The sequence below is a fragment of the Leptinotarsa decemlineata genome, unplaced genomic scaffold (genome assembly GCF_025532065.1).
Source record: "Leptinotarsa decemlineata unplaced genomic scaffold, Ldec_3_MD MMD2_P_RNA_scaffold_7, whole genome shotgun sequence".
NCBI lineage: Eukaryota > Metazoa > Arthropoda > Insecta > Coleoptera > Chrysomelidae > Leptinotarsa > Leptinotarsa decemlineata.
In genome coordinates, this window is record NW_027412534.1 from 5,355,075 (window position 1) to 5,376,399 (window position 21,325).

Sequence of the window (21,325 nt, forward strand, 5' to 3'; positions counted from 1 at the left end):
GTTCAAATGAAATTCATTTTGAAAATTCTATAATTATCATCATAGCTGGAGCCATTCACTTATCTATAAAATTGGACCGACCATATACGTTTTTTTCTAAGAATCACCAGTCCCAAGATATTTCTATAATCTGAAGGTTGGGGGAATGTCTTTCTGCATGATATGCAAATATTTCTACAGCACCTGTGAGGTAGTGAACTTAAGGCGTGTTTTATTTGTGGTTTCCTCTCGGTAGGCCTACTCCACGATCTGTCATGATGGAGTTTTATGAGAAAATACTGTATTAACTGCATGATTATTGATCTGATATTGATATAGATGATCGATTTGAACTGTAATTCTTAGTTTTGTTAAAATTTCAATCTGTTTCATACTCTTTAAATTCAACTGCCACGGCCATGTTTCCTTCGATTTGTTTTTATTTCTGCTCTTGATGGATATTCATGAATTGTTAAAACGAAGATGAATTTTCTGTCTATTCATTGATATCACATCAATCCCCATCTATTGGATTCAATAGAATATTCAAGGAAGAATGACTTTGGCCACACAACAAGCCTACTCTTCTACAGCCACATTCAGCAGTATAACTTTTGGAGCTGGTAGGAGTATAGTTTGAATGGGTTCTAAAGTATTAACTGTTAATTTCCAACCCATCTTCGTGGTTTAGTACAGTTGGTTGCCTAAAATAGCTGATGTTGGAAGAAGACAAGATAGTTGTTATTGTTTCTTATTCCGTTTTTTATACAAAATGTAAATATCTATACTTGTCATTATTATTAATTTTTGGAGCTCTGTAAACACCAATGAGAAAGCGATCTTCTCTTGCAATGATCGTTTGACGAGAAAAATCAATTTCTTCAAATGACTTGAATCCATTTCTTCAAATAATTTCAATATGGATGTTTCACGCCTTCTGAACTTTGCTGATGTAGTTTCACAGCCAGTTATAGCATTTGAAAATAAAATATGGTTTTGACCTTTTGGATAAGCAGATAAAGCTTTTAGAGAATCTAAAGAAACTTTAAATGTTCAAGCCAGTCTCGAATATACCTACACAGTAGGTTGAATGGATTGACGTCTATCAGAAAACAACTACTCCCCTGGCTAATACCACGAAGGGCGTTGGATCATATTCGACAGGCGTCAGTGCAGGAATTTTCTCAGATGATTTCCTACATATGCAATTGGCAATACAACTGAAAGAGTCGACCTTCAATTTTGGAACTGACACACTTGCAGACCGGTTTCGGGCTCATTAGCCACTCATTAGTGCAAGATAGTGGTCATCGTCGACCTAATAATAATAATAATGTTCATTTTGGAAAATGCCACCATTATTTGTATAAATAATTATTACATGTAATAAAATGACGTCACACACAATTATATTTCAAAACTGATGTGTAAAAAAATCCTCAACACAATAGGGTTCTAGATTTACAAGTATCTTTTTGATGTTTTTTTCAAATTGATTGTTACTAGCAGAATGTCTAAGAATTACTGGTAATTTTTAGACATTTTAGAGATTTTTCAGTAAGTCTCAATGTATGATATGGATAAATGAGGTCATGCCTCTTAGTATTATATTCTTGTTCTGTAGCATTTAGTTCAGAAAGTTCTCTATTTTTAAACAAATACATCAAACATATACAGAGCATATACAGTCATGATGTTATTATTCTTAAAATCTGTTCGACAAAGTTCTTATAATGTTTGTAATTGATTATTCTAATTACTCTTTTTTTGTATAACAAATATTCTATTTGTATTCTTGTTGGATCCCCAAAAAATGATTCCGTATCTCATGACAGATTCAAAATTTGCAAAGTAAAGAGATAAAGCTGCTTGCTTTTCTTGATGTTTACTGATTATTCTCAGTCCATAGGACACTTTTCCAAGCTTCGAAGAGATTTCCTTTATATGTTGTGACCAGTTCAGCCATTCATCAATGTAAACACCTGAAAACTTGGTGTCAAGCGATAACTGAAAGGAATTATTGAAAAATGATATATCATTTGGTTTTCCTCTGCTTTTAGATAGTTTACAAGGCGTATATACAAAATATATTCAATTACCATTGTGCATTTTTTTATCAAACAAGTTAGAATTTCATCTTCTTCACTTGAATATTTGTTCTTCAAATTATTTGACATTGCAACCACATCATTGGAGTTATTGGTTGTATACACATCGACTGAGGGTTTTCCATTATTTCACAAGTAAAATGTTCATTATTATTCTCAACTAATTTTGAGGATATTTTGCTGAAATAATCATTAAATTTATTCGATATATCGATTGGATCACCCTGTATGCCACAGCTTTGCCTCTTCACTTTGCCGGTAATTTCGTTGCAGGTATTCCACATACATTTTGTTTTGTCATCAGCTGGTAGGAGTATAGTTTGAATGGGTTCTAAAGTATTAACTGTTAATTTCCAACCCATCTTCGTGGTTTAGTACAGTTGGTTGCCTAAAATAGCTGATGTTGGAAGAAGACAAGATAGTTGTTATTGTTTCTTATTCCGTTTTTTATACAAAATGTAAATATCTATACTTGTCATTATTATTAATTTTTGGAGCTCTGTAAACACCAATGAGAAAGCGATCTTCTCTTGCAATGATCGTTTGACGAGAAAAATCAATTTCTTCAAATGACTTGAATCCATTTCTTCAAATAATTTCAATATGGATGTTTCACGCCTTCTGAACTTTGCTGATGTAGTTTCACAGCCAGTTATAGCATTTGAAAATAAAATATGGTTTTGACCTTTTGGATAAGCAGATAAAGCTTTTAGAGAATCTAAAGAAACTTTAAATGTTCAAGCCAGTCTCGAATATACCTACACAGTAGGTTGAATGGATTGACGTCTATCAGAAAACAACTACTCCCCTGGCTAATACCACGAAGGGCGTTGGATCATATTCGACAGGCGTCAGTGCAGGAATTTTCTCAGATGATTTCCTACATATGCAATTGGCAATACAACTGAAAGAGTCGACCTTCAATTTTGGAACTGACACACTTGCAGACCGGTTTCGGGCTCATTAGCCACTCATTAGTGCAAGATAGTGGTCATCGTCGACCTAATAATAATAATAATGTTCATTTTGGAAAATGCCACCATTATTTGTATAAATAATTATTACATGTAATAAAATGACGTCACACACAATTATATTTCAAAACTGATGTGTAAAAAAATCCTCAACACAATAGGGTTCTAGATTTACAAGTATCTTTTTGATGTTTTTTTCAAATTGATTGTTACTAGCAGAATGTCTAAGAATTACTGGTAATTTTTAGACATTTTAGAGATTTTTCAGTAAGTCTCAATGTATGATATGGATAAATGAGGTCATGCCTCTTAGTATTATATTCTTGTTCTGTAGCATTTAGTTCAGAAAGTTCTCTATTTTTAAACAAATACATCAAACATATACAGAGCATATACAGTCATGATGTTATTATTCTTAAAATCTGTTCGACAAAGTTCTTATAATGTTTGTAATTGATTATTCTAATTACTCTTTTTTTGTATAACAAATATTCTATTTGTATTCTTGTTGGATCCCCAAAAAATGATTCCGTATCTCATGACAGATTCAAAATTTGCAAAGTAAAGAGATAAAGCTGCTTGCTTTTCTTGATGTTTACTGATTATTCTCAGTCCATAGGACACTTTTCCAAGCTTCGAAGAGATTTCCTTTATATGTTGTGACCAGTTCAGCCATTCATCAATGTAAACACCTGAAAACTTGGTGTCAAGCGATAACTGAAAGGAATTATTGAAAAATGATATATCATTTGGTTTTCCTCTGCTTTTAGATAGTTTACAAGGCGTATATACAAAATATATTCAATTACCATTGTGCATTTTTTTATCAAACAAGTTAGAATTTCATCTTCTTCACTTGAATATTTGTTCTTCAAATTATTTGACATTGCAACCACATCATTGGAGTTATTGGTTGTATACACATCGACTGAGGGTTTTCCATTATTTCACAAGTAAAATGTTCATTATTATTCTCAACTAATTTTGAGGATATTTTGCTGAAATAATCATTAAATTTATTCGATATATCGATTGGATCACCCTGTATGCCACAGCTTTGCCTCTTCACTTTGCCGGTAATTTCGTTGCAGGTATTCCACATACATTTTGTTTTGTCATCAGAATTTTTTATAGGCTCTTTATAATTTTCCTGTTTTGACGATATTAACAATTTATCATACTAAGTTTTTGTTTTCAAGTATTCATATTTGATAGTTCCAATCGTTTTGGATAGACATAATAATGTATCTAACCTACTTTTGCATTCCTTAATTTGAGAATTCGTGTAACAATTTTTGTTTTTACGAAAATTTATGTATTTGATTGGAAAACATTCGATGAAAATAATTATAAAATTATTGATGAACATCACCCATTGTTTGTTTTCTTGTTCATGTTGTATTTCATAGACCTCTGCACAATCCTCATTATTTAGTTTTTCGACCAATTTTTTTTATGGCTTCCTCTGTGAAACATCTTTTGTGGGTACCTTTCATTGAGTTTCGCAGATTGAGTTCACATGTATTCATTTGGGCTGTATGATCTGAAGTATGAGTCTCAATTACTTTTGTAATGTCAGCCAGTTTGTAAAGATATTATCAATGCAACTTTTGGATTTTTTTGTTATGCTTGTATATTCATCAATAACTTTATACACATCAAAGGAGCTAGCTAGAGCTGATAGTTTTGATTTTCCATAAAAATTACTTTCAGTTCAATGTTGTAATCACCTGCTATAAAGACTAATTTATTATCACTTGCGACTTTCGTTAACAAATATTCAAATTTATCAAGAAACATAGTCATTGAACCTTCACAAGGTCTATATGAAGATACAACTATCATTTTTTTATCAGAAAGGGGAACTTCAATACCTGAACATTCGAAATTTCCTTCAACTGGCAGTTTATGTATATCCTCTAAACTTTCAGAGATTATCCCATTTTTACAATATATAGTACTTCCCCCATGTTTATTTTCTGTTCGATAAAACAGAAGAGAGTCAGAACATTTGTTCTGACTCTCTTCTTGTTGTTCACCATGTACTTGGTGAACACTTTGAGCATCTATTAAATTAAATCTTATTTGTACCATTTTTTTTTTAACCGTTACCCTTATGTTTATTGTAAAACTAGATAGTTCACTATAATCTCCTTGATCAAATTTTAAAAATCGATTACTGTTGTTAGGAGAAATAAATTGTTTCTAAAGCACATTACAACCCAACCTTTATTGCTATTTAATAATTTTCTAGGGGTAGCTACCCTGCTTAGGAGTGTACGTAATTTGATTTATTACATTGTTAAAGGCAAAATCGACCTGTTTAAACATTTTCTTCAAAGCTGCGCATTTTTCATAAGACATGAGGATAATCTGAAAAATGCTAATTTTTTATGCAAATTATTAAATTGATAGTATCTCGAAAACTGAACGACGAAATTTCAAAAATCGAGCACTTCTGTTTAGAGGAATAATATGTTTTTAAAATTTAATACAAATCAACCCTTATTGCTATTTAAAAAAATTTAGGGGGTAGCTACCCTATGTAAGGGATGCATGTAATTTGGTTCATTAGAATGTAGAAATGTATCTCTCTTGAAAACAAAATCGACCTGTCTTAGGAATTTTGCAAGAAACATTCTGCTACAATTCTACTGAATTTATTCCAGTTAAAGGTACCACACTGTATGTATATACGTGGCATTTATGTGCATATCATGTAGAATGTAAATTCTTCAACTTTTATATCGACGATATATTTGGAATGGGAATGCTCAGGAAAAAAAGTAAGGGAACTATTTTCAAACAACTAATCAATACAGTTTATTGTATGATTTTCACCATTAGGGTTTTACAAAAACCGCGACACGTGTTTCGCTATACAATAGCTTCTTCAAGCATAAACTGAGAGGTATTTCTAAATTACACCATTATATACTATAACCTAGTACCTATTCGTCTACCTGAACACTGAATTTACCTGAAAAGGTCAGGTAGACCTGAATATATACCTGGAAATATACCTAACTATTTTTACCTGCGAATGAACAGATTCAATAATGGCGAATTATTCAATTCAGTTTGATCGTTCATATGATGCTGAGAATTTTTGAATTTGTTTATTTCCATACTCTCCAACAGGTTGAGTTTCAAACTTTTCTTCTGGAAATGGAGGGGTTTGTATTCATGGTTGAACTCATGTCCCTCTGAGATTAAATGACTGGCATATGTGGAATTCATTTTTCCATTCTGAAAACTATATTTGTGTTCCTTCATGCGGGCTTTGAACGTTATTCCAGTTTGACCAATATAAAACATCGGATATGACCCACACGATAATTTATACATTCCTGATTTTTCTGAAACTGAACTTTTATCTTTGTTATTCTTAATGTGTATGCCTAAGTTGTTGGTTGGACTAAGTGGGTTTCCCATTATGAGACCTTTGCAGGACGAGTGGAACGTTTCATTGAATTGGAAGTAATTCTGTGACAAACACACCGTAAGCAAGTCTCATATTTCATTTTTCACTACCGGATTGATAGAGTTTTTGTCCAATAGTTTTTCCATTTTTCCACCAGATCCACCATTTTTGTAGATATTATAATGATCTACAGTTATTTTGTGAACTATTTTTTGATGATGGTCACCATTTTCGACAAAAATTAAAAAAATTACCGAAAAAAACCCGAAAATTTTGACCTTCGACTTTGAATAATGTTTCTAATAATGAATAATGTCCAATAGATTTTCCATTTTTCCACCAGATCGAACATTTTTGTAGATATTATAATGATCTACATATATTTTGTGAACTAATTTTTGATAATGGTCACCATTTTCGACAGAAATTAAAAAACTACCGAAAAACCCGAAAATTTTGACCTTCGACTTTGAATAATGTTTCTAGCTTACATGTGATCTATGGGGACTTTTGGCACTTCATTCCTACTGGTGTACTCATGATGTATACCAACATTCAGGCCTGTCAGAGTTTTGTTATTTGATCACTATTTTCATGTTCATTTGGACCGAGAAAATGAAAAATGATTCGAAATGAATATTTTATACGTATGGAGAATTCGGTAAGTTTCTCGACTAATATCAAATTATGCTAGGATACATACAACCGTTTATTGTTAATTTTCAATGCTGAAATGTTTCATTGTGAGTCTTTAATTAGCTTTCAAGGACGAAAGGGGCCAGTTAGTTGTCAAAATTGAAGTTTCGATATAATCGAACTAGTGAAAATAATCCACCAAATGAGTCAAATTTCATTACTATTTAGTCGAACTTCCAAACTTCTGATTCAATGTATGTTTTCTAATTAGAATAAAATGTTCAATGTTCGTTGTTGCTATCTGAACGATATTGGCTGACTGCCGAGTTAATTACATGGGTTATTAAATTTGTGAATTTGCTCCACTGAGACAAACCAACTGGTCATACTTTTATTTGAAAGCAGAAGAATATCAATGAAAGTGATGTTTCTCCTTGACATGACCTGAGAAAAATATAAAAATATTTATCATGGTTTTCAGTATTTCATAATTTCTGTGATGAATATCACGCCATCGTTATTTTTCATTATTCTTAATTATAAGTTATTAATATCAGCACAGAAATTTCACTTGTCATATAGATAACTTAGAAAGCTTCAACAGAAAAGAAAAGACCTTTATTCCATAACATTCTCAACGAATTATTATTATTATTATTATTATGTAAATTGCAGTTCAAACAATTTTGCTGTGAAAAATTAAAAAAAAAACGTATGAATGCAGATAATTTTCCTTTCTAATTTACATTCACGAACATCGGGAATATTATGAAATAATCAATAGGTATTCAATTATTTTTCTTCCTAATCTATAATTCACATGCGTCGATACTTTGGTCCTTGTCACGTTCCTTCGACTTCTGTATCCAGCGGTGCAGCAGCTTCATCAGCGGAATTGTCAAAAACACGGAAATACAATTATTTGGGAGATAATTTCATTTTTTATGCAATAGGAATCGAAACATTTGGTACCTTAGGCCCCCAAGCATTGGAGTTCATTCGTGAAATCGGCATTAGTATATCCAAAGGAACGAATGACCCAAGAGCTACCTCTTTCTTGATTCAAAAAATTAGCATTCTGATTCAAAGAGGAAATGCAGCTTCATGCTTAGGTACAATTCCTCAATCAAAAACCTTAAGTGAATTATCAATGTTTCCCATGAACAAAATATATCGGCATGTACAGACAGTGCAAGAACTGGAGTTGTGCAGTTTGGTGGAAGACTCGCAGCAAAACCGTCAAGCTTTGACAGAAAAGGAAGTGGTAACTCTAAATGAGGGTTCTGTCCATCAAGACGCCCACGAATTCCTTCGATATTTTTTAGAAGGTTCACATGAGGACCTTAACAAAATTACTGAGAAACCTGAACCAATCTTTACTGAGATTAACGAAAAATTGAGCGATAACGGAAAAGCACAAGAGTCCTGGCAGAGATATTTGAATATGAACAACTCCAAGATTGTAGACTATTTCGTTGGTCAATTAAAATCCACTATGAAGTGCACACACTGTGGACACTCATCACTAATCTTTGATCCTTTCTGGGATTTGTCCCTTCCCATACTACAAAGATCTGGCCAAGTGAGTTTGTCACATTGCTTGGATTCTTTCACAAGAGAGGAAACTCTGGATGGAGATGAAAAACCAATGTGTTCGAGGTGCAAGCAAAGGAGGAAATGTACAAAGTCCTTATCAATCTATAAGTTTCCCCGTATTTTAGTAATTCATTTGAAAAGATTCTCTCCGACGAAAAGGTTCAGAGGCAAATTGAATGTTTCCATTGATTTTTCTTCAGATGGATTAGATATGAGCAGTTATGCAGCAGACAATGTGGCTCCTTGGCATTATAATCTATATGCACTTTCAAATCACAGTGGGACTACTTACAACGGACATTACACAGCATATTGCAGACACCCATCTAGTGGCACATGGCATGAATACAACGATTCACACGTGTTCCCAATTTTGCCAAAATCACTTGTGAGCAATGAGGCATATGTCCTCTTTTATGAACAGGAGGGAACCGAAGAAGCACCTTTGATCTGTTTTTTTTTTCTTCTTTCCTTCTTTTTCTTCTTTCCTTTTTTTATAATCTTAGTTCTTTGAATTGATTTGTATTTCTAGTTGTGTCACAATATTACAAAACATCATCTTTTAACTGGTATCTAATTTGTATTGTGTATAAAATGAAATAAACTTAGCAAATCTAGATGAATTGCTGTTGTAGGAACTTGTTTCGACTTTAACTTGGAACTATTTTCCATTACCCTGGTAATATATTAGGTTATTTCAAAACTTTGTCCGTTTTGATGAGTCTAACTTGAACTGTAATCAATATCTCAGCAAATACTCATTCAATTCAATCGAAATAAGCGTCATTTGAATCAGTGCAATTTTGAATATTACTGGAGTTCTATCCCAACATCAAACCGTTATTCCAGGTATAGGTAGAAGAATGAAGGACAACTCATATTTCTTGACGTTTCGGTAAAGAGGAGTCCATGTGGAAAGCTAGAATACGATGTATTAAGCAAGGAAACTAGCACTTACAGGTATATCACTGTGGACAGTTCATATCACTGTGGACAGCACAATCGTGCTGAGTTTTAGAAACGACGAAAACCATTACACGAAGAACTTTGGAAAGATTTTCAAGGAACTAGGTATGAAGTTGGTATCACACACTGCAGAGCCTTTTAGGAAACCACAAAGACAAAGTCTAGAATTCGGAAAAGTATGGAATTTACGAAATTAAATGTAAGGACTGCGATGCAAAATATTATGGACAGAGTGGAAGATCTAGTGAAATGAGACATAAGGAGTACTCAGCACACCTGAAATATGGAAGACTAGAAAAATCGGCAGACGCTGAACTAAGACTAGTTAGATAAGTCAACAAAAGGTATTCAGATGCTTATGAGAGCTAGAAATAAGTCAACATAATTAATTATATTATGAGTAACGATGGTGGACCAATACCTAATAGTTTACTATATAGCTTGTTGAGAAAATAGTTTTAGTTATCAGTTTTACCTGACTAGTAGATAAGGCAACATTTTGAAAACAATTTTAAGAAGCAGGTACCTAGCAGATATATCTATGGTATGCATAAGGACAACATTGTATGTGGATTTAGTTCAATTTTCTTTAAATAAATGATCACTTAGTGATTAGAATACGTGTAGAGGTGTTAAAAATAACTGTTTGGTGTTGGGATAGAACTCCAGTAATATTTATTACTGGAGTTTATTACAGTGCATCATAAGTCAGTGCACTTTTGCCAATGTAATACAAGTCGATTGATTCAGTTTTGGTAGCGCAGAAGCAAAGAAAAACAAACCTCGGAACGTGACATTTTTTGTCGATCATTCAAATCGTGGGACACCAACTTTTCGACCTTTCCAATATGTTTTAAACCATCAAAACCGCATGGAAGCTGACTCCCAGTTCTTCCATAATTCCACGCAATGTTTGTGATTGGTGAATGTCTAACAGGGTCCTCAAATCCTCGGCTTGGATTACTGTAGGTCAACCACTTTGGGACTCATCTTCGAGACAAATCTCCGGAACGAAATTCTTTAAACCTACGTCGAAGAGTGCGTTCATTAAACCTAACATCGCCAAACGCCTGGTTGATTTTTTGGTCAGTTTCGGCAGCTCTTTAGTTCAAATTGAATTCGTAGAGAAAAATTGGCTTTACGATATGGTAATAAGCCGAGAAGAGGCAAAAAAATTTAAATTTGGAAAAATGATCAGTATCAATCAAGAAGGGTACTTGTGGTTCAAAAAAATTACTGAAAGTTAATATCGTTGAATATTTTCAAATTTGAGTAAGTTGTAGAAGAGTGAATAGAGAATTTTTTCCACTGTGAGATTTCCGAGGTCCACATCCACATTCATTCAAAAGAATAATAAACTATATAATTTTTTCTATTACTATTGAATAAATCAAAATATGCGTATTCGATACACGGAGATGCGTTTTTGAAAGACGAAAATAAGAGGGGAAATTGGTTTCTTTTCGGTTTTTTCAGAATAAGCAGATACTTCCTTTTTGACGGGGGTGGGTCTTTTTTTTTTGAAGCCCTCAGTTCATGGAAGCTGCATGGAGAAGCCCCAAAAGTATTTATAGGAAGTGATTTTTTTCTTAGTTCGATATCGAAGTGTACCTCTCTTTCACTACAAAAAATGCCGAAGATACTATGCTGTTCATTTTTCTGTGCTAGTGAATTTTTTTTCATCTCAGGGCAATTATCAATTGATATCGATTTGATTGAATTATTCAAAAAGTTACACAACAACTGTCTAGAACCGATGCTTTTTCATCTTTTACTCTCTTTACTAAGCTCGGCTGAAAGCCTAGCTTTCTAAAGCCTGATATACATTTGACAACGCATGGAAATTGCCGAAATTATTCAAGTCAATCATGTTCACTAAGCATAATTACCAGGAAAAAACAACTCATGTCAAAATCGAAGATATCTGGTCATTCTGGTATCTCCTATTCAATTATATGTGAGCTGTCTAACTGACATAGGTACAGAATATTTTTTAGCTGCGATAATTTCGAATTTTTTTTTATAAAAATTACTATTTCTGGTGGATGATCAGCCATTCATCAGTAGTTAATCTCTCTCATTAGTGTGTGCGTTGGTTGTAGTGAGCAAGAACCCTCCAGACTTATGGTAAGTGCATTCAAATTCATCACTTTTCACGGAACTGTTCATTTTATCATCGCCTACCCTTGGGATATCAAAAGATGTGAGTTTTTTGACAGCAGTATGGAGGAACTGCTTGACAGCCTTCTGGCCCTCCACCAGGGGTCAGGGAGCTTCTCGAGCGTCCGTCACGGAATGTATCCTCCAGAGATACTCCCGTCGGCACCACCCTCTCTGTTCAGCCACAGACAAACAACGATGGCGACAAGATCAAGTCACAGGAACCGGCCAACAAAAAGCGTCGCCTTCCTGAAGAGTTTACTACTCTTCCATCCAAAACAGTTGCTCCGGTAAACAAAAACACCGGTACCAGGTGTTCAAGCCTGTCATCATGTATGCTTCAGGCGCCTGGGGACTAACCGCTTCGTCAAATCTCTCTGTTTTGGAGAGGTTACAAAACAAACTCCTCAGGATGCTGTTGAATGATCCATGGTTTGTGCGGAATGAAGCCTTCCGCAGAGATTTGAAGCTGTCAACTATACGGCAGTCCATTCAGTCGAGGAATCAGAGAGTTTTCGAATCAGCGGAAACTCATGATAACCCATTAGTCAGGGAAGCTGTAGATTATGCTATAGACGAACCCACTCGATTCAACAGGTTCTGTCGCTCGGTTGAGTGAAGGCCACACGACGTCTGTTAAAATGAACAGTTTGTTCATCAAATACTCCAGTTAGGAAGGGGTACACTGAGCCAGGGCGGCATAGAGGTCACTGACCTTTATGTCGCCACCAAAAAAACCCTCAGTTATGAACCATTTTTCCTCCTAACGAGCCTCAATTGAAAGGGTAAGGGAAAAGATTCCATCCTAATGTAAATGAAGATGACACGAACATTTTTTCTTCAAGGACCGCCTGCCCGGTACTGACGATGCCCAATAGGCTGAAACAGCTGTCTACCGGTGGCTCTTAGATTGAAATCAATATATATATATATATATATATATATATATATATATATATATATATATATATATATATATATATATATATATATATATATATAAATACGAAGGTTATCGAGTGTCTTGATATAGATAAAGGAGTTTTTCAATCGGACATAGCACACAAGGAAGTGGCAAACCATAGACACGTGTTTCGGGCTTTTGGCCCATCATCACCATCATCCTGCTGGTGGCTCCGTGCATTTGTATTTATTTCTTCTGGTAACCAAGTGTTGCCCATCCTTACACTTGGCTGCACCATACTGATGATGGGCCAAAAGCCCGAAACACGTGTCTATGGTTTGCCACTTCCTTGAGTGCTATGTTCGATTGAAAAACTCCTTTATCTATATATAGATATATATAAATTGGATAATGTTAGCGACTGGAGAAATGTATGGTAAAAATGGATTAACAGGGTCTCTGATTCAAAAAATCAAAAATCAAACTCTGCTTTACTTTGCCAAGCTTTCACTTCTAATGGAGAGCTTCTTCAGGGCAGTAAAAATGTGTGAAAAACAATAAATTGAAGATATAAATTGACGTAAAAGTTAACCCACAAAAAAATCGTATACATGTTAACTTTTACGTCAATTTATATCTTCAATTTATTGTTTTTCACAGATTTTTACTGCCTTGACGAAGCTATATATATATATATATATATATATATATATATATATATATATATATATATATATATATATATATATATATATATATATATATATATGTTGAAGGAGATACACAAAAATGTTTCATACAAAAGTTTTAGGAGTTCGTGCGAGCTATATTTAGATATAATTTTTAAATATACAGGGTGTTTGGTGTAGGTGCTACAGACCAAAATTCCATTTTTTAAAATAGAATGCCCTGTATATCATTACATATTCAGATGCTACGTTAAATTCTGATATCATTTCATGTTTGGTTTTTGAAATTCGGTTACGGCGTTGTTGAGTTATTGCACTTTTCCTTAAATATAAAGTTTCAAAAAAAATTATTTACTCGTACACGAATCCAGTCTATATCTTTTATTAAATTGAACTAGAATACTACTGAATACAAACCATTATTCTCACCTCTACGATACGATATCGATATCAGTTGAATATAATATTGAAATTCTTGAGAATGTGACTAACTTGAGGGTGAATTGCTTTATATTGCACAATTTCATCAAGTAGCTTATGCTTGTTGATGCCATAGTAACAAATGTTGTTGAATTGTATCTACTTGTCAGTTCGATTCAGTGATTCTTTGCAAAACAGTAACTGTGTTCTTTGTGCGAAAACTCCAGTATGCCTTTCGCGTTTAGTCCAAGTGATTGCATTGATATGTTATTAATTTTTGGGGAATGTCAGAAAAACTGCCGTCAAGCACAACGTCTATACCAAGAACGTTTTCCAGACAGACCCATTCCGTCACGAATGACTTTTTCGAGAGTTGTAGAAAAATTGCGAACTGGGTCATTTCCTTCTACTATAAAGCATCGTCATCATACGAGATCTGTTAGAACTGAAGATTCAGAGATCAATGTGTTGGCTTATATTATTATTCATCCACATGTTTCTATCCGTACTCTTGCAGAAGAAGTCGGTGTGAGTAAATCTAATGTACAGAGAATTCTGAAAGAAAATAAATACCACCCATTCAACTGAAGATTCAGAGATCAATGTGTTGGCTTATATTATTATTCATCCACATGTTTCTATCCGTACTCTTGCAGAAGAAGTCGGTGTGAGTAAATCTAATGTACAGAGAATTCTGAAAGAAAATAAATACCACCCATTCAAAATTCAGTTGGTACAAGGTTTGAAACCCACGGACTTTGAACGACGACTTGAATTCATTGCTTGTATTCAGGTAATATTACATGAAAGTCCTAACATATTCAGTCAAATTTTGTGGAGCGATGAATCGCGATTCCACAATAATGGAGTTGTGAATCGACATAACAGTCACTATTGGTCTCAAGAAAATCCCCACTGGGTCCGCGAAAGTAATTTTCAAACTACTTGGGGTATTAATGTATGGTGTGGATTGTTCAATGGCCGCATCATAGGACCTTACTTTTTCAATGAAAATCTCAATGGATTGCGATATTTACATTTTCTAGAAAATGATTTGATCCAGTTGATGGAAGATATTCCCATAGCAGAACGACAAGGAATTTGGTGGCAACAAGATGGTGCTCCTCCTCACAATTCACAGGTTGTTACTGAATATCTGGATAGAACGTACCCAAATAGATGGATTGGTAATAAGGGTCCAATTCGGTGGCCGGCTCGTTCCCCAGATTTATCACCGCTTGATTTTTTCCTATGGGGTTATTTAGCGACTTGTACGAGAGAAGTGATTCGACGTTTGGAAGCCTGTATAATATCTAATGGGCATCACTTTGAACAATTTTTATGACTTATTTCTAGGTACCTACCATTCTTATCAAATGATTTATCAAGTTATATTATTTACATTGTTATTAATTAAAGATTTGTTTTCGAATACATCTCTTTCAATTTCGCAATTGTTTCATATTCAAAATGATTCCTGACTGAATTCCACAACTCAAAATTGAAACCATTACTTCGAACACCCAAAATTTTGACTGATTTTCATGTGATCTGATGCAGAGAGAATAATTGTATGAGATATTTTAAAAAATAATAGTCGTCAAGACTTTACATTTTAAGCAATAACTCAACAACGCCGTAACCGAAAATCAAAAACCAAACATGAAATGATATCAGAATTCAACGTAGCATCTGAATATGTAATGATATACAGGGCGTTCTATTTTAAAAAATGGAATTTTGGTCTGTAGCACCTACACCAAACACCCTGTATATTTTAAAATTATATCAAAATATAGCTCTCATGAACTCCTAAAACTTTTGTATGAAACATTTTTGTGTATCTCCTTCAACAAACCAGATATTGCCTGTCACATGAAATGTGGGACACCCGGTATATATATATATATATATATATATATATATATATATATATATTTATATATAATTATACATATAATACTTCATTGCTATCAAGTTTAGGCACTGATTGCTAAGGTTACTCTACTTCTAAAATTTACCTGTGAAAGTAAACTGTTATTTCATTCCAGAATAAGATGAATCCTTCAATTTTATTTTCAATTGAGTTTACTATCTTTGAAACCAAATACAATTACGAGTATACTTCACTCATAATGATATTATTAGTGTCGAGTCGAATGTAAGTGAAAGGTAATAGAAAAACAGTAAACTACAATGTGATGTGCTAAGTGCATTATATAAGAAAGAATAATATTTCAAAACTCCTAAGTAGGTTGTCATTGAAAAAATGGATCTTCTTGATGGTGAGGTGAGAGTGTATCTTATTGTTTGTCTATTTCAATATTTCGATTTAAGGAATAATCCCATGAATATTATAATACATATAGAATCAACTGACAATATAAGTCTCCACAAAAATTACTTCTATTCTATTACAAGTACTTACTGGGTGATAGAAAATGTCAAATTTTCAATATTAATTATATTTCAGACAGTATATTTCTATCACTCTCGATAGGATAACAATGAAAAAGTATCAAAGGATGAAAATGGCATACGCTCACAGATGATGCACCAAGGATATAATTATATATATACAGTGTCACCATTAAAGTGCGCATCATATGGGAAACTTTTTTTTCGAAAAATTTCAATGAAGTTTAACTTCGGCACTTGTTCGTGCTTTAAATTTAACTTATAATGATGCGGCCAACTGCGACCCACTGACGTTCAGTGTTTGTCAAATTCAACTTTTTTTTTGAAAAAAATTGAAAAAGTGCATGTCTAGATCGAATTTAACAAAAAGTTACTTGAAAAAGTTGTGTCTACGGCAATTTTATATCCATATGCCATATGCTAGGATAAAGTTAACGTTTTGCTTATTTTTGACAGATATCCCCTTTATTTTAAAAAACAAGTTCGGTTAATTGTCATCAATTCATGTATACGTAACAAACTCATCATGGAGTTTAACTTTTCTGATATATTTTTACTTATACTGACATTTTTAGAGAGAAATTAAAAATTTGCTATACAAATTTTAACATGACTGGTGCAAAGTTTCAATCACTTGGCTATTTTCTTAAACATAAGTCAGTACCTTCAATTTTGAAAAAGCAGACACATCTCAAAAACTGCAATAAGTAATAATAAAATTACTAGAGTTGAAATTACATTAAAATTTCAATATTCAGTATTTACATATTATTTATAAACACTAACTAGAGCGGTAAGGATGCTTAATCACGTTGAATAAAAATTTTAAGTAGGTCTTGACAAACAAAATGCATGCTATGGTAGTGTCAAGTTGTTGATTTACTTGTCAAATTTTTGACAGTTATTGTTTCAATAATGTTGTCTCTTCAGGAAAGAATAAAAATAGTTTTAATATGTGGTGAGAATACACCATTCCGGCGAGTAGCTAACATTTTTAATGAACGGCATTCAGGAAAAAATGTTCGACATACTACTTACTGTGTCAAGGATAATGTCGAAATTCAGAGAAACAGGATCCGTAGCAAATCAATTTAAGAAAAAGCACACTCGAAGTAAATATGATGAGGAGGCCCAACTTAACATTTGTTTAAAAGTTATTGAACACGGGCAAACGAGCATAACCGATATTATAAAAAATACCGATAACAAGAGAGAAAGTGTTAGAAAATTTTTATTAAAGAATAAATTTTAGCCTTACAAGCCAAAATTTATCAACACATTAAAAGAACGAGATTTTGATGTCCGTTTGGGGTTTTCGTTCTGGTTTCAAGGAGAGAGAGAAGAAAATGTGAAGTTTCCGTATAAAATTTTATGGACAGATGAGGCAACGTTCTCTTCAAATGGAACGGTAAGTTCTCAAAATTGCCGATGGTGGGCCCAAGAAAATCCCAATTTCACAGTTGAATGCGGTGATCAGTATTCCTTTAAAACTAATTTATGGTGTGGGATACTTAACGACCAAATAATTGGGCCATTTTTCTTTAGGGAAAATTTATCATCCATCGATTATCCCAACCTTTTGAATAATGAGGTTAGTGAAGTTTTAGATAATATGCCTTTGAATATTATATATGACCTATGGTATCAGCTTGATGGCGCACCAATACATCACACGGTTGCTGTAAAACAGTCCCTCCAACAAATGTTCAGAGGCAAAGTTATTGGATGTAACTGGGAACATTATTGGCCACCTAGATCACCCGACTTGACGCCTTCAGACTTTTTCTTGTGGGGTTACCTGAAACAAAAAGTGTACCGAAATATACCATTTACTGACATACAACATCTGGAAAATACCATAATTTGTATTGAACGTGGAGCACGACATACTGAAATGTAGGCTATAAGTGTTTGACAACCTCATTTAGATCAATAAGTAATTTTTTGAACCCATTTGTATTTTCTATAATATTATTGGTGTTTAAAATTTATAATAATAATAATAATAATAGTTCTATCGAAATTATTTGCATTTTTTTTAGTTGCCTCTGCTTTTTCGAAATCGAAGGTTTGTTTTAGAAAATAGCCAAGTGATATAAACTTTGCACCAGTCATGTTAAAATTTTCATAGCAAATTTTTAATTTCTCTCTAAAAATGTCAGTATAAGTAAAAATATATCAGAAAAGTTAAACTCCATGATGAGTTTGTTACGTATACATGAATTGATGACAATTAACCGAACTTGTTTTTTAAAATAAAGGGGATATCTGTCAAAAATAAGCAAAACGTTAACTTTAGCCTAGCATATGGCATATGGATATAAAATTGCCGTAGACACAACTTTTTCAAGTAACTTTTTGTTAAATTCGATCTAGAAATGCACTTCTTCAATTTTTTTTCAAATAAAAAGTTGAATTTGACAAACAGTGACCGCCAGTGGGTCGCAGTTGGCCGCATCATTTCAAGTTAAAGTCAATGAAGTTCAACTTCGGCACTTGTTTGTGCTTTAAATTTAACTTGAATTTCATCGTTGAATACGTCTAAATAATAATTGACCTATCACAGTCTCGACCTTGGTGACCCCGACGTGATTTGAATACGCAACCTTCTGACTTCCCCTCTCAATGCTGATTTCCACACCTTCCAGTTCAGCCAGCACGCCATTTCTGTTCGACTAGCTGCGCCTATTGAACATCAAATCGTCGCTTACGTGCGGCAATCTCTGTCAATCTAGCATTGCTGCCCGGATCTTCAGCAGCTACATATCTTAGCATATTCTGCTGAGTTCGAGCAAGTCCTCTACTGAATTGGATCTTCACTGCGACATCGGTAAATTCACATCGCTGCCAGAAGTTCCCTATTTAACATTTAGCACAGGCATTGGTGGCGGAAGTACTATGGAACAGGATAGTGGTTGGTCATGCGGCTCGACTGTGGTTTCCAAAGACACCGTAGTGGTGGCTCAATGTCAGACGCAACAGTTGACATCTGCGGTGCCGTTGGTGACTGCTTTTTCATCTTGGCCTTCGAAATGGAGGTATCCAGTGTAGAAGGGGCCCGCCAGATGGTCGAGGTTATCGGCGACCGCCGATAAGAACTTGTTTCATCCCACATCTTCATGTATTTCCGCAGCTCCGACTGCTTTGGTTTCACAGCCGGCTCCACCTACTTTGACAGTTGGGGAGCAGCAAACCCATCATCACTATTGCTAACTGCCATCCTCTTGCTGGCACTCCTCAAATCCCCCTTAGCACCATTGTCGCTCATCGTTTCAGAAGAAGATCCATCTAGCTACATCTGGGCCTTGGAGTCATCACCAGCACAGCTTCTTCAAGAAGGGACTGAGTATAGGTTATAGGCATAGCGAACTGATTTCTAGCTTTGTAATTAGATGTATCGAATTTTTCCACATTTTACCTCATGAAATCATAAGAATTATTCGTGAAAATTTTTAGAATAAGAGAGTCAGTATCAGTGTAGAGAAGCATTTCGCCCCTAATGTTTTTTATGAAATAATAAAAAAACTCGTACATAACTCTATATAAGATATAGAGGTTTATTGTAATTTATTTTTACTCTACCCATATGAATGGCGACAGAGTCCTCTGATGAAATGGAAAGTATTTTGAAATCGGGTCGAGCGATGAGGGCATTCGCATCAGTGGCACGCCTCATAGACTCCCAATGAGTCACAAGCCGAATATCATTCCTATTATCAACGTTCTTCATTGTTTTTCCAAAGACAGCATTTGTTCTTGTTTTGGAACTATTTTTATCATAAGGGTGTTCAAGTCTACATATTTTTTAAACCATGATGATGGATTGAATGAGAGACATCTGTGAGTTCCCATTACTATCAATCCATCTTTATTTGCCTGCCTCAAAGCCCTATAATGAACAATATATTTTCACCTATAATTAAGGTTGGGTATAAACATTGACTGAACAATGATTTATATTCTCAAATTTTGGAATATCATGAAATTTCATTGAAAAAAAAAGCCCTTCAACATTAGATACATCTCTGAAGGATGGATATGATCCTACTTCACAACTTCTTGTTTACGCCGGTCGCAGACATGATGTCACCGCCCAAGCGGAGCAGAAATGGTTCTCATTCCTCACATTAACAACTGTCCTCTTCAAAGCGATGAATTCTGGAAGTTTGATATAAGAAGATATAAGAAGATCCACTGAGAGAGATATATTTGTTGATGTCTTCGATAAAAACAACTTTCACCAGAGTCCAATCCGTGAACACATTATTTGTTCGATGATTGAAATCTTTCAGATATATGTAGATAGTATACCTGAATCACGTTTTCGAAATTTCATAGCTTTTGATGACAACGTATCGACAAATGTCCTATAAACCTTCTCAAGGTCTCAACAATTTGATTTTGGCTTCACCTCTGATATTTTCTGTGTTTGAAGTATATACCTCCCAAACAACTCCATGTTAACATTCAAGATGTTATAAACTTTTATCATTTGATCAATGTCACAACTTTCCGCCTCATTTCATTGAAAAATGATTGATAGTCTGAATGCGAAATCTTACATTCGATCCTGTGGCTAACGATCCTATATTTAAATGCGCCGTTGATGATTTTCACACCATCTTCAAATTCTGTCCAGGATTTGTTCTGTTTTTCAATGTTATGAGATATCTAATCATCCTATTCACAGGCACCATTTTATTACAATAGTTGCACAATTCCTGAACTGCACTTGGTTGGGCAGAATCCGCTCTGTGTAGTTTTGCTACTCGCATCATCATTCCGCCTGCAGGACCGCATTTGTTGACGTCACATGTTATCTTTATGGTTCAAACTTTTACCACACCTATCACATTGAAATATATTTCTAGAGATATTGTGTACGAGCGATATCAAACTGATTCCTGGGAGTGAGTTGCTCCGCTTTCATATGTTCATTTAAAAAATGGAAGGAAATTACATGAGCGCCCTCAAACTTACTCCAGTGGAGGTATATGATATTGCAGAAGGTCACTCAAAGTCAAACCGAAAACGCACTTCAAAAGCCTCTT